This window comes from Mauremys mutica, chromosome 1 (genome assembly GCF_020497125.1).
Source record: "Mauremys mutica isolate MM-2020 ecotype Southern chromosome 1, ASM2049712v1, whole genome shotgun sequence".
In the NCBI taxonomy this organism is placed as follows: Eukaryota; Metazoa; Chordata; order Testudines; family Geoemydidae; genus Mauremys; species Mauremys mutica.
Window position 1 is genome coordinate 148,151,301 of NC_059072.1, and position 15,634 is coordinate 148,166,934.

The 15,634-nt window shown below is 50.2% G+C and overlaps 1 long non-coding RNA gene across 1 annotated transcript; it reads left to right on the top strand.

Moving 5' to 3' along the window:
- The first annotated feature begins 810 nt into the window (after positions 1–810).
- LOC123356409 lies at positions 811–1,689 on the top strand. Its single transcript, XR_006575355.1, has 3 exons — positions 811–868; positions 1,274–1,344; positions 1,558–1,689. It is a non-coding gene; the product is annotated as an uncharacterized LOC123356409 (long non-coding RNA).
- Positions 1,690–15,634: the final 13,945 nt, after the last annotated feature.

The following is a 15,634-nucleotide window of genomic DNA, read 5'->3' on the forward strand; positions in this document are numbered from 1 at the left end:
ATTTCAATTACTAATTAAAAAGAGAGATAATGGATTTTTATCTATGTCCAGAAACCAGAGGGGGGAAAAAAGGAAAGCAAAGCTCATTTCTGCAGTCTGCTAATGTACTTTCTAAAAATTTCAGAAAACTTCATCAAACGATTAACTAGCAAATCCTCATCTGACTGGAACAGTAAAATTGTTCAGCAACCCAGACAAAGGGATGGCCACAACTGCGGACCACTCATCTTAAAGGTATTGAATACCAAATTGCCACTAATATTGGTTATGTACGTTTACTTATCCATGTTGAAAGTAAATGCCAGAGATTACCAGTGGGCACTGCACCGGTGTCCTTGCCAGGGTGTACGGGGTGCGCTTCTGGCCCCAAGAAGGGATGGGGTCTCCAGTGGAAGGTGCGGTGCTGGGGGGACCAGATTCTACCAGCCAGCCCTTCCTGACAGCTGCTGCTGCAGTAGCCAGGAGCACCAGGCGCTTGTAAATCACCGTAACCCAGAGCTCCTTTCGCTCCCCCACTGTAGGCAGCCCTGCCAGGAGCATTCAACAGCATTGCTGGACCCTATGGCTGGGCCGCTGATGCGGGGGCGATGGGATAAAGGGGGCAGCACCGTTAAAGCATAAAGCACTGCCACAGCGGAAGTGTAATGTCAGCCATGTACGGGCCGGAACCAGTGGCCAGTTCTTACCCGGTACACTGGACCCCGGCCCACTTTCACCTCTGGTAATTATAATATGTATTCTAAATATCTGTGTTGTTAGTTTGCAGAAACGTATTTGCAGCACAAAGACATCAGTGCGGTAGAAACAGCACAAAAGGCTAATACTGCGTTTAGAAGACATATAGCAATTCTTCTAATGAAGGAGTCAGGTAATTACTTTCTTCCATGTACTGTGGACTCATTAGGCACATGTGAAGATAACATGAAGAGTGGAACTTTGTCACATAGTAGACAGTTATCTTAATACCCCTAAAGTGGGATATCTCACAGGTTTGGTTCTCTAATGGTGACTATGAATCAATAATATCTTTAAGTACACAAAACTTTGAATGGGGTGAATGATTGCTATTGATCGACCAGTTGAATGAAATTTGCATTTTTAGATACAGGTGCAGTAAAGTAAAAATTTGAGAAAATATGATTCCAAAAAAAGAAAAAAAAAGGTTCAAACCATTGACTGGATTAAAATATTGACAATTAATAAATCAAGATTTGCATTTTCAGTGTTGGTCGTACCATATTCATCATTTCATAACGCTATATTTATTTTTAAGAAAGCGTGGAGGACTACTGCATATACTGCAACTTTATCAACTGTGAAAAAGAAATTGAGGATTGCACGATGGTAAGAAACATAGGTTTGAATGAGAAATATATGCCATAAACTGGCTAAGGATCATGATTCCTGTAAAAATTCCACAACAGTAATCATTTTCTTCATGCTGATAGTCATATATTAGGTAACGCTCCCATGTGTAAGGAATAGCATGAGTGAATGCAAAGTATGTGTAACATTATAACTTCTGTGATTTCATTTCTTAATTGTTACTTATCAAAGGTCCAGTGTGATTCTTGCAAGAGGTGGACACATATACCCTGCATTACAGAAGGAACCAATCAAGAAAACCTGACAGATGAGAAGAAAGAGTACAACTGCAAGAAATGTGCATAGTTCACTTCATTACCCCCCGAAAAAAAACAATAAAAAAACCCATAGTTTAAATGCCTCTTGTTCAAAACATAATGCAGCCCAAAGAAATATAGTTTTATGTATAATCAGATTCTAATAAAATATGTTTTTTACTTGAAAAAATTATTCTCTGTATTTGTGTCCATATATATAATGCAAATTATAAAATTATAAAAGTAAATTTAAAAAAAGAAAGTGGTCTCATCATGGGCGTTCTCCATACCCCCAAACCTCACCTCCCTTTTCACATATTCACACACAAACAAGGGAAAGCACGCGCCTCAATCATCCAAAAGATCAGGGTTCAGCAACCTTTCAGAAGAGCTGTGCCAAGTCTTAATTTAGTCTCTCTGATTTAAGGTTTCGCATGCCAGTAATACATTTTAATATTTTAGAAGGTCTCTTTTTATGGCTATAATATATAACTAAACTATTGTTGTATATAATGTAAATAAGGTTTTTAACATGCTTAAGAAGCTTCATTTAAAATTAAATTAAAATGCAGAACACCCCAGACTCCTGCAATAGGCAGGGCCGGCTCCAGACCCCAGCGCGGCAAGCACGTGCGTGGGGCGGCCGTTTCCCGGGGGGGCGGCAGGCTGGGCCGGCGGACCTGCCGCAGTCATGCCTGCGGGAGGTCCACCGGAGCCCCGGGACGACCGGACCTGCCACAGGCATGACTGCGGAGGGGGCGCTCCTCCCGCGGCTCCAGTGGACCTCCCGCAGGCATGACTGCGGACGGTTCGCTGGTCCCGCGGCTCGGCTGGACCTCCCGCAGGCATGACTGCCGCAGCTCAAGCGAACCGTCCGCAGCTGCGGGAGGTCCAGGCGAGCCGCGCGACCAGCGGACCCTCCGCAGTCATGCCCGCGGGAGGTCCGCTGCTCCTGCGGCTCCGGGGCGCCTCCCGCGCCTGACTGCTTGGGGCGGCCAAAAAGGTAGAGCCGCCCCTGGCAATAGGTCAATTTGGCACATTAGCCCGGAGGAAGCAGAATGTGAGTGTTTTCGACTCAAGCACAAACCCTGTCCCTCCTGATTCGCAACCCCATGGACCAGGCAGCAGCAAGTCCTGAGCAGGAGCCCAGATGGTCACGTTGTGCGGCAGAAACTACAACTAATTGCAAAACGGGAGGGTTGCGCAATATGTCATCACACCCCGCCCCCGGCCCCTCGCAGGGGGGTTGGGACTTGCGGGCAAGCGGGGACCCACCTCAGCCGGAGGGGTGCAGGACAAGGGCTGGGTCTCCCCAGGAGAAAAGCAGGGGCTGGTGCTGGTGCTGCTGAGCCATCAGACTAAGGAGCCCCCGGCTGTCCCAGCCGCTGCAGCCAGCCTCGGCTAGCGCTGCAGCCCGGCGGGGAGGGGGCGTGTTGCAGGGCACAGGAAGGGGCTGGAGCAGCTGGGGGGTGCTGGGAGGAAGGAGCCGGGAGAACAAAGAACCGGGAGCATCAGCCCTCGGGCAGCTCCTGAGAGACCAGACGCTGCTGCCTCCATCGGGAGCTGAGCAGCTGCTGCTTCCCCAGCGGGGTCTGTGCGGGGGCGGGGGGGAGGGAGCCCGGCATTAACCCCTCCGGGCCCGGCCGGGGGTGGCTTCTCCGGCTGTAGTGGAGCCAGCTCAGGTAGGGGTTATTGGGGGGTTGCTGGTGGGTTCCTGCTGGAGGGGGAGGGGCCGTAAATACTGAAGAGGCGGCAACTTCTGGGGAGTTAGGTCTGGAGGGGGCAGGGAATACCCTGGCTGAGGAAAGGGAGGGGGACAGAGTGTGACAAACCTGCTGGGACTTGTTTAACGTGGGCCTAGATCCTCAGAACAAACGCCTGGGTTTTGGGGGAGAAATTTCCCTAATTTGTGAAACAGGAAACAGACAAAGTAACTCCCTGGGCAGGGCTGGGAAAACTGACCAGACTTCCAGTGCTGAACCCTCAGCCTGCTAGCCAGAGGCTGGTGTGACATGGAAAGGGGGCACCCACCAGGGAAGTGTAAGGAAGATGTCCCAGCCCCTCACATCCAGCTGCTGGCAGTGGGGAAGGTGTTGGGATTCCTACTATGGGACTGTTTCAGCCTCTGGCTAGTAGGTATGTGATGGATCTGCTGGCAGAGACAAAGGACTCTCACTCTGTCCCCTCACCCAGATGTCGCCTGGCTGCTCTCAGCAGTGTGGGGATAGGACTCTGCTGACTGTCTCTCTCTCAGAGCTTCTATTTGACTGGCTCCTCTCCCCCATGAATAGTGGGGTTGTGAGTGGGGCAGCAGGTCCTGAGTGTTGGAATCCTGCTCTTCCAGGGGCCGATGACCTTCGAGGAGGTGGCTGTGTATTTCACCAAGGAAGAGGGGGCTCTGCTGGACTCCTCTCTGCGAGTCCTTTACAGGGATGTCATGCAGGCGAACTATGAGACTGTGACCTTGCTGGGTAAGGATTCCTGTCCCCTCAGTTCTTGGAAGGGGAAATGAAGAGTTAAGGTTCACGCCACCCCCACAATGCCACCTCTGCTCTGCCCTGTTTCAGCATCACCCCAACATGTCAGTGACACATGTACTAGCCCTCTCCCCTCCCCTGTTACAGAGCGCGCTGGGAACAGAGCAGTACAGCAGAAAGTCTCACAACTTCTCCTTGCTAAGATAATATTCAGGTTCATCTCCATCATAGCAAAGAGAAGCTTCCTCCCCCTGGCCTGCTCTCCAGTACTGAACCTCCTGCACACAGACCATCTGAGACTTGCACAGTGTTACCACCCCTTTGCCCTCAACCTGAGGTTTTCTTTTGAGTCACTGCCTTCACTTACCCCTCACTAAGCCCCACAGATCACTCAAACATACCTCACCAGGGTGCTGACAACTCTCATGGCAAGAACACACCCGTGGGCACCTTTGCTGACAAAGCCTGCAACACTCAGCACAGAAATGAGGCAGAATTGGCCCCCCAAGTTTCACATGCACCTCTCTGCATAGCACAGGCACAGCTCTGCCCAGCTGCTTCAACCCATCCCTCTATCAGCCAGTTACAGCTACAGCTGACCCACTGCACACAGCTGGAGGGCATGCGGATAGATGCTGGGGTTCCCATCTGTGAACACAACACAGACAATGGGATGTTCTCTTAGTCTTTCCTCATATTGATTATAGGTTATGCAGGGTTAATGGTTGGGGGCAAAGTTAAGGTTGCATTGGAGGGGTGGCATTTACGTTAACTTCTCATTTCCTGGTTTGCAGAGGTTTAAGTTTAGTCACCATCTATACCAGAGGTGGGCAAACTACGGCCCACGGGCCACATCCAGCCCATGGGACCCTCCTGCCCGGCCCCTGAGCTCCTGGCCTGGGAGGCTAGTCCCCGACCCGTCTCCGCTGTTCCCCCTCCCCCGCAGCCTCAACATGCTGCACCAGTGGCACAATGCTCTGGATGGCCGGACAATGCAGCTGCAGAGCTGGGGCCTGACCCGGTGCTCTCGGTGGCGCAGTGGCGCGGCTGGCTCCAGCCACAGAAGGGGTGGTTGGATGGGGTCCCAAGGGTGGGCATTCAGGAATGAAAGGAAGGGTTGGATGCGGTGGTGGGGGGCAGTCAGGAGTGGGTGTTCCAGGGGCGTTCAGGGGACAGGGGGTGTGTGCATGGGGCAGGGGTCATGGGGGGCCATCAGGAAACAGGGGAGTTTGGACGGGGCAGGAGTCCTGGGGAGGCTGTCAGGGGGCAAGAAGCAGGGGTCAGGGGCCGGGCCAGGCCATGGCTGGCTGTTTGGGGAGGCACAGCCTCCTCTAACCGGCCCTCCATACAATTTCCAAAACCCGATGTGGCCCTCAGGCCAAAAGGTTTGCCCGCCCCTGATCTATACGGTGCAAGGAGGAGACAGTACTGGACAACCGTAACTCTGCATTAATGTAGCTTATGAGCATTTAGTTTCCTGTTTTACAAAATGGACGTTTTTGCCACTATAGCTGTGTCTGTAATTGAGCTTTTGCCAGCAGAGCTATGTTGGATGGTGTGTGTGTGTGCGCATGCGTGTGTGCGCTTTTTCACAGCCTTAAACAACAGAGCTGGACTGGCAAAGCTTTTAAGAGCTACCTAAGACCTACCTAACTAGTTCCTAGACAGACACCTGACATGCCACCTTTAGGTGAACTAATATGTGTGTACCTGGTCTGTGGGATCCCAGTAAAACATTAGGCACCATGTGCCCTCTGCCAGGTGGCATCAAGAGGTCCATGATGAGTCACATCCTCCTCCTTCTCCAGTCGCTGCACTAGAGTGTCCTTATAATGATCCGGCTCACCCCCGTTCCAGCCTTCTGTTTGGGTTCCACGGGACTCTGTCATTGTTCCCCTTCTTTTCTTCCTCTGCACCTTATTTCTGGGTAATCTCATCCACACACACACATTAAACTACCATCTCTGTGCTCCTAACTCACAGTTCTACCTCTCTGCTCCTGACCTGTCTCCTTCTATCCCAACTGAAATCTCAGCCTCTCTCTCATCTCCTCGCTGATATCCAGCCATCAGCTAAAGATCAACAGCTGAAGCAAAGCTCTTAATATTTCCCCCAAACCTTCCCCCACCTTCTTTCTCTACCACCGCAGACAGCATCATTGTCCTGCCTGTCACTCAGGCCCATAACTGGGCAATACTTTTGTCACGGAGCTCCCTCTGGGGCCTCCTATCCAGGCTGTGCCTACACCTTGCATTTTCTTTTTGCATAACTTCCCTAACATCTGGCCTTTCCTATCCATCCGTGCAGCTAGAGCTCTTGTCATCCTCTCCTGTCTCAGTTATGCCAACATCCTTTTCTCTGACCTCACCTTGCACATCTCCATTTGGAAGGAAAAAGCTACCTCCTGGTCCCCGAACATGACCTAGGAGGGAAGGTTGAAAGAACTGGGCATGTTTAGTTTTGAGAAAAGAGTGAGGGGGGACCTGAGAACAGTCTTCAGATATGTCAAGGGTTGTTATAAGAGGATGGTGATTAATTGTTCCTCACGTTCACTGAAGGTAGGAGAAGTAATTGGCTTCATCTGCTGCAAGGGAGGTTGAGGGTGAGTAATACAAAAAACTTTCCAGCGATAAGGATAGGGAAGTGCTGGAATGGTTTACAAAGAGAGGTTGTGGAATCCTTGTCCCGGGAGGGTTTTAAGAACAGGTCGGACAAACTTCTGGCATATTTATACTGATCCTGCCGCAGGGCTATGGGAATGGGGTAGATGACCTCTTGAGGTCCCTTCCAGCCCTATATTTGAAGATTTTATGATTCATTGCCTTAGCCCTTCGCTTTGATCACATCTCCCGTGGAGAATGTGGATCATGTTTGCGGATCAGCTGCGGGTATAAATTTTGTACCTAGAGCCCTGCAAATCTGCAGATATCCATGGACCATTTTTGCAGATCGCAGCTTGGATGTGGATATAAATTTTGTATCCATGCAGGGCTCTACCTGTCTTACTTCTATCTATACCTACAACTTAAATGTATTTAATACACATTGATTACATTTGAAATAACATACGGGATGACCATAACAATGATCAGTGAATGATAAAATGAACTAATTGGCTCCATGAACCATGGACACTCTTCCTTTTCCATCCCCACCTCCAAGAGCTGCCGTCTCTTCCCTGCATGTTCTTTGGATCTTTGAATTTGTCCCCCTTGAAGTCACATGGCCTGATTCTTATTCTTCACATTCTCCTTTGGCAGAAGAATTAGTCTGTGGCTCCTGAACTACATCATCTAATTTGCCAGCTTTCTCCACACACAGTGTTTTTTATACTCCCTCCCTTTACACCTGACTCCCTAGATTCCCGAATGCCGCAGGATGTGCTTTCCTGACATTAAATGCTGCTGGGATCCTGCATTCAGTCAGCGGCATATTATCGCCTAGGCCAACAAATTTGCAGGGGCGGCAAATTTGCTCACGCCCCCTCCCCAACTCCTCCCCTTCCCCAAATCCTCAGCCTGCCTCCTCCCCCAGGCACACCGCGCTTCCCTCCTTCCACCTCCCTCCCAGGTTTGCCACACGAAAGCGCTGGGAGGAAGGGAGAAGCGAGTAGCGGTGCGTTTGGAGGAGGCAGAGCAGAGGTGAGCTGCAGGTGCAGGGAGTAACCCGGGGGGGCGGGAACTACTCCTCACCCCAGCTCACCTCCACTCCACCTCCGCCATCCTCCGAGCGTGCCACAACTCCCCTTTTCCCCCCTCCTTCCCAGGCTTGCCATGGGGGAGCAGAGGTGAGCTTGGAGGGAGGGGGTGTTGTAATTTTTTGAGGGCCTAGAGGCGGCAAATTTGTTAACCTGCCACTGCCTTCAGTGATATCCCTGCCCTTCCTGTTTGGGATTGCACTGAATCCCACCAGCCCATGGTTACTGTTCCCAGCTGCCCCAGGACTTTGATTGTCTCTGGACCTCTCTGTCAGCAAGAAGCAGTGCCAGGGAAACTTGCCCTCTGTCTGGAGTCTTCACTTTCTGGGACATTCAGTTGCATTCTCTGTGTTTTAGGAGCCTCTTTGATAATGAGTGTCTGGCTATGTGTGTTCCCAGCAAAGATGGGGATAGTTAAATCCCTCATAAACAGAGTGTTCTGCACCCTGCAATTTTATTGGTTTTAAATGGACTGGGTTTAAACTAATAGAATGTTTTATTTTATGACAAATGGCCTATGAATTCCCCTGAGCTCCCTTGTTTTCTTTCCCTTGAGTAGGGTTTCTAGTTTCCAAACCCTCTGTGATCTCCCAGCTGGAAGAAGGGGAAGAGCTGTGGGTCCTGGATCTCCCTGGTTCAGAGGAAAGTGAGATCCTGAGAGGTTCCTACACAGGTGAGGAAACATCAAATCAACCTAGAAACTGCAAGCGCCTGAGAGAACCACCTGGGATTTCCCACAAAGACTTTGTGAGCTCAGGATAGTGCCCAGCAGATCTCACCCCTGGCTTCCTACAGATTTTGACTGACACTTTGGTAGGAGCTCCCTCCCTACTGAGTGTTTGGATGGGATGTGGGCAGGGCTGGCCTTGGGAAAATGCCACCCTGGGCATGGCACCTCCCCCCATTCCCTCTGTCCCCCATGGGCTCCCCACGCTCCTCACCTTCCCTTCCCCCCTAGCCCCTGCACTGTGCCTCCTTCGCTCCAAATACCTGCTCCCCCTCCTGCACCCCTTCACTCCTAACTTCTGCTCCCTCCTGCCCCTCCTCTTCTGCCCCTCCCAACACCTGCCTCCTTCTGTGCCCCTAAGCCCTGCACTGTGCCCTTTCACCCCAACCCCTGCTCCTCCCTCCTGTGCCCCAATTCTTGCACTGTGCCCTCTTCACTCGTACCCCCTGCACCTCCCTCCTGCACCCTAGCCCCCGCATGGTGCATACCCCTTTCACACCAACCTCTGCCCCCTCGCACCTCAACACCTGCACCTTCCTGAATCCCAAACCCCTGCATTATGCCCCCTTTGCCTCTAACACTTGCATCCTCCTGCACCCATAAGAACATAAGAACGGCCGTACTGGGTCAGACCAAAGGTCCATCTAGCCCAGTATCTGTCTACCGACAGTAGCCAATGCCAGGTGCCCCAGAGGGAGTGAACCTAACAGGTAATGATCAAGTGATCTCTCTCCTGCCATCCATCTCCATCCTCTGACGAACAGAGACTAGGGACACCATTCCTTACTCCATCCTGGCTAATAGCCATTTATGGACTTAACCACCATGAATTTATCCAGTTCCCTTTTAAACACTGTTATAGTCCTAGCCTTCACAACCTCCTCAGGTAAGGAGTTCCACAAGTTGACTGTGTGATGCGTGAAGAAGAACTTCCTTTTATTTGTTTTAAACCTGCTGCCTATTAATTTCATTTGGTGACCCCTAGTTCTTGTATTATGGGAATAAATAAATAACTTTTCCTTATCCACTTTCTCAACATCACTCATGATTTTATATACCTCTATCATATCCTTCCTTAGTCTCCTCTTTTCCAAGCTGTAGAGTCCTAGCCTCTTTAATCTTTCCTTCTATGGGACCCTCTCCAAACCCCTAATCATTAGAAGCCTGGTCTACACTAGGTGTTTAAACCGGTTTTAGGAGCGTAAAACCGATTTAACGCCACAACCGTCCACACTAGGAGGCACCATATATCGATTTTAATGGCTCTTTAAACCGGTTTCTGTACTCCTCCCTAACGAGAGGAGTAACGCTAGTATCGGTATTAACATATCGGATTAGGGTTAGTGTGGACGCTGATCGACGGTATTGGCCTCCGGGAGCTATCCCACAGTGCAGCAGTGACCGCTCTGGACCGCAATCTGAACTCGGATGCAGTGGTCAGGTAGACAGGAAAAGCCGCGCGAACTTTTGAATATTTCCTGTTTGCCCAGCGTGGAGCTCCGATCAGCACGGGTGGCGATGCAGTCCGAAATCAAAATAAAGAAAGAGCTCCAGCACGGACCATGCGGATGTGATCGCTGTAAGGGCAGGCAAATCTGTTCTATCAGCGCTCCATTACAGAAGATGAAATTCAGAATCCTTTTTTAAAAATCTCCAGACAGACGCCATAGCAGGGACTCAGCGCACTGCAGCGTGACAAGCGTAACGGAAAGCCAAAGAATCAAATGGACGCTCATGGACTGGAGGACTGAAGCTATCCCACAGTTCCTGCAGCCTCCGAAAAGTATTTGCATTCTTGGCTGAGCTCCAAATGCTTCTAGGGTCAAACACAGTGTCCGCGGTGGGTCAGGGCATAGCTTGGCAATCTACTCACCCCCCCCACCCACCCCCAGAAGCGAAAGGGAAAACAATCCTCTGACTCTTTTACATGTCACCCTATCTTTACTGAATGCTGCAGATAGACACGATGCTGCAGCCGTCAACACCAACATCCTCACTCCCCCCCTGCCATGGGTGGCTGATGGTACAAAAGGACTGGTAACCGTCCTCGTCATCAGCCTATTGGCACATGGGGCAGTAACCATGCTGACTAGCATCTGTCAGGTCAATCAAGGGCGCCTGGCCCTAATTTTTTCTGGTGGATGGTGCAGTATGGCTGGTAACCATCATCATCATAACAACAGGGGGCTGAGCTCCATCAACCCCCACCCTTCATGTGTAAAGAACAGATTCAGTTGCCCCTGGACTAGCAGAGGGATGCTGGGCTTCTCTCCTACACACTGCTTAATGTCCTGTCTGGACTATCATAGCAGCTGGAGGCTGCCTTCCACTCATTTCTCACTAACAAGTCACCATGTCTTTTTATTCCTGCATTCTTTATTACTTCATCACACAAGTGGGGGGACAATACTACGGTAGCCCAGAAAGGCTGGGGGAAGAACGGAATCAACAGGTGGGGTTGTTACAGGAGCACCCCCTGTGAATAGCATACAGATCATAGTTTCTGCAGGATCTGACACAGAGCAGCTGTGCTCTCTGGTTCTATGATACAGTGGTTATCTAGTACACTTGCCTATATTCTAGGCAGGACTGATTCTATTTTTAGATACCAAAAAGGAGGGATTGACTCTGGGAGTCATTCCCAATTTTGGCTTTTGCGCCCCTGGCTAAGAGCAGTCAGGGGCACTTATGACAGCAGCAAATGGTACAAAAGGACTGGTAGCCATAATCATCCTCAGTTCCAATTTATGGAAGGGTTTGGATGGTGCAGTATGACTGGCAACCATCTCTGCTGTCATGCAAAAACAAAAGCATGCTTCTGTGTAGCACTGCTGAATCGCCTCTGTGAGCGGCATCTAGTACACATACGGTGAGAGTCACAAAAGGCAAAACAAGCTCCATGATTGCCATGCTATGGCATCTGCCAGGGCAATCCAGGGGAAAAAGGCGCGAAATGCTTGTCTGCCGTTGCTTTCCCAGAGGAAGGAGTGACTAACGACATTTACCCAGAACCACCCGCGACAATGATTTTTGCCCCATCAGGCACTGGGATCTCAACCCGGAAGTTCCAAGGGGCGGGGGAGGCTGCAGGAACTATGGGATAGCTAGGGAATAGCTACCCACAGTGCAACGCTCCAGAAGCCGACGCTAGCCTCGGACCGCGGACGCACACCACCGAATTAATGTGTTTAGTGTGGCCGCGCGCACTCGATTTTATAAAATCTGTTTTACAAAACCGGTTTATGCAAATTCGGAATAGTCCCGTAGTGTAGACATACCCTTAATTGCCCTTTTCTGAACCTTTTCTAGTGCTGGAATATCTTTTTTGAGGTGAGGAGACCACATCTGTACACAGTATTCGAGATGAGGGCGTACCATGGATTTATATAAGGGCAATAATACATGCTCAGTCTTATTCTCTATCCTCTTTTTAATGATTTCTAACATCCTGTTTGCTTTTTTGACCGCCTCTGCACACTGCGTGGACATTTTCAGAGAACTATCCACGATGACTCCAAGATCTTTTCCTGACTCGTTGTAGCTAAATTAGCCCCCATCATATTGTATGTATAGTTGGGGTTATTTTTTCCAATGTGCATTACTTTACATTTATCCACATTAAATTTCATTTGCCCTTTTTTTGCCCAATCACTTAGTTTTGTGATCTTTTTGAAGTTCTTCACAATCTGCTTTGGTCTTAACTATCTTGAGCAGTTTAGTATCATCTGCAAACTTTGCCACCTCACTGTTTACCCCTTTCTCCAGATCATTTATGAATAAATTGAATAGGATTGGTCCTAGGACTGACCCTTGGGGAACACCACTAGTTACCCCTCTCCATTCTGAGAATTTACCATTAATTCCTACCCTTTGTTCCCTGTCTTTTAACCAGTTCTCAATCCATGAAAGGCAGGGCTGCCCAGAGAATTCAGGGGGCCTGGGGCAAAGAAATTTTGGGGGCCCCTTCTATAAAAAAATTGCAATACTATATTCTCCTGGGGGCCCTTGCGGGGCCCATGGCAAATTGCCCCACTTGCTCTCCTCCACAGGCGCCCCTGGGAAAAATAAACCTTCCGCATCTAGGCACAAACCCAGTTTTGAGAAAACTTCTTTACAAGGTATCACTGGTTCTCAGCATCAGCTAGTGCTAAAAGGCATAAAGCTCATTAAAAGGGTTGGACAAATATTTTCCATCAAATCTTTTTCTGGATCGAAAACTACGGCTTTTTAAAAAGCAGAAAAAAATCACGTACAATGTCTGCTTTCCTTCAAAATTTGTTGTGTTTTTTTTAATTGAAAAGCTGAAATTAGTCTGCCAAAACCTGAATATGGTTTGAGGTTTCAGAAGTGTGTGGCCAAATATTTGCTGCTTGCTGTATTTGATTGTTTAAAGAAACAATAAAAAAATTATGCTTAAAAAAAATCCAAAACTTTTGAACCACCTCAGCTTGTAACCAAACACCTGAGCCCATCCAGGCAGAGATTTTTCCAGGTTTCTGATACTCTGCTGGCTTCCTTGACTCATATCTGTCTCCATAACTTTGGGTTCATTTAGGTTAGAACATAAGAACAGCCATACTGGGTCAAACCAAAGGCCATCCTGCCCAATATCCTGTCTACTGACAATGGCCAATACCAAGTGCCCCAGAGGGAGTGAACCTATCAGGTAATGACCAAGTGATCTCGCTCCTGCCATCCATCTCCACTCTCTGAGAAACAGAGGCTAGGGACACCATTCCTTACCCATCCTGGCTAATAGCCATTAATGGACTTAATCTCCATGCATTTATCTGTTTCCTAGAGACTGGCTCCATGTGGTCCCTCACAAACTGGAGACGGTTACTGTGGGTTTGTCTTTAGTATAGCTTATGTACATACTCCACAAACTGAGCATTTGAGCTTGTTCCAGAATCTGGGATGAGCCTATGTTGTCAAAACTGAAATGCTCAAATTGCACATGCATGTGAATGGACACAGGGTGCTAAAATTAAATTAACCCAGGGGTTCTCAAACTGGAGGTCAGGACCCCTCAGGGGGTCACGAGGTTATTACTGGGGGTCGTGAGCTGTCAGCCTCCACCTCAAACCCCGCTTTGCCTCCAGCATTTATAATAGTGTTAAATATATTAAAAAAGTGTTTTCAATTTATAAAGCGGGGGTCGCATCAGAGGTTTGCTATGTGAAAGGGTCACCGGGACAAAAGTTTGAGAACCACTGAATTAACCCCTCTGAAGTCTCAGGGAATGCGGGGGTCTCCCTTGGTAGGGTTGGGAAGGATATTGCTCTTTTCATGTGATCCTTCCCCCTAGTGGCTAATTTTAAATGAAGCTACCCTCCCCTGACATGAATCTCCCTATGGCACTGAAATTACATGTAGCCTATAATTTGGCATTTGAGAAGTGAAAGGGATGGTAGCCCTGATGGAAAAGCTAACAGCTTGGCTCTTCTGCAAGCCTCAAACTGCTGAATGAGCTTCAGGGTAGGGAAGGCTGTGCCTCCCAAACAGCCTGGCCCTGCCCCCTATCCGACCCACACCGACTTCCTGCCCCCAACTGCCCCCCTCAGAATCCCTGACCCATCCTGCTCCTTGTCCCCTCACTGTCCCCCAGAGACCCCACCCCCCCAACCACTACCCTGGGACCCCACCCCTGCTCCCTGTCTGCCCCTCCCTGTGTCCTGACTGTTCCCAGGATGCCCTGTCCCTTAGCCAACCCCCCCGGCCCCAGCCTCTTACCCCCGGCTCCCTCCTCACCCGGAGCCTCAGCACCTCGCTGATCAGCTGCAGCGTGTCTCCGGCAGGGCCTGAGCTCCGTCCCGCTCAAAGCCACGTGGTGAGGGACGGGGCTGTGAGCTCACGCCGAGTGGAGGGAGCTGAGCTCTGCCTGGAGCTCGCAGCCCCGCCCCCTCACCACGCGGCTCTGAGCAGGGCGGGGCTCAGGGCCCCCCGGAGACATACCGCTTGATGTGCTAAGGCTCCAGGAGAGGGGCGGAGGCGGGAGCCTCAGCTGTTCTCTTGGGGGCAGGGGCGGCTCTAGGAATTCTGCTGCCCCAAGCAGGGCGGCACGCCGCAGGGAGCACGCTGCCGGTCACCGGTCCCGCGGCTCCGGGGGACCTCTTGCAGACGTGCCTGCGGAGGGTGCGCTGGTCCCGCTGCTCCGGCGCACCCTCCGCAGTCATGCCTGCGGGAGGTCCGCTGGTCCCGCGGCTCCGGTGGACCTCCCGCAGGCATGACTGCGGAAGGTCCGCCGGAGCCGCCTGCCGCCCTGCCGGCAAAATGCTGTCCCACGCGTGCGCTTGGCGCGCTGAGGTCTGGAGCCGGCCCTGCTTGGTAAAAGCAGCAAAGAATCCTGTGGCACCTTATAGACTAACAGACGTTTTAGAGCATGAGCTTTCGTGGGTGAATACTCACTTCGTCGGATGCAAGTAGTGGAAATTTCCAAGGGCAGGTATATATATGCAAGCAAGAAGCAAGCTAGAGATAACGAGGTTAGTTCAATCAGGGAGGATGAGGCCCTGTTCTAGCAGTTGAGGAGTGAAAACCAAGGGAGGAGAAACTGGTTTTGTAGTTGGCAAGCCAGTCACAGTCTTTGTTTAATCCTGAGCTGATGGTGTCAAATTTGCAGATGAACTGAAGCTCAGCAGTTTCTCTCTGAAGTCTGGTCCTGAAGTTTTTTTGCTGCATGATGGCCACCTTAAGATCTGCTATTGTGTGGCCAGGGAGGTTGAAGTGTTCTCCTACAAGTTTTTGTATATTGCCATTCCTAATATCTGATTTGTGTCCATTTATCCTTTTCCGTAGAGACTGTCCAGTTTGGCCGATGTACATAGCAGAGGGGCATTGCTGGCATATGATGGCGTATATTACATTGGTGGACGTGCAGGTGAATGAACCGTTCTGAACGACCTAAGTCGTGCAGAACGCAATGCCATCCACAGCCTCAGAAACCATCCTGACATTATAATCAAAGAGGCTGATAAAGGAGGTGCTGTTGTCATCATGAACAGGTCTGACTACCAAAAGGAGGCCGCCAGACAACTCTCCAATACCAAATTCTACAGGCCACTTCCCTCAGAACTGGAATGGGTTACCGAGGGAGGTGGTGGAATCTCCT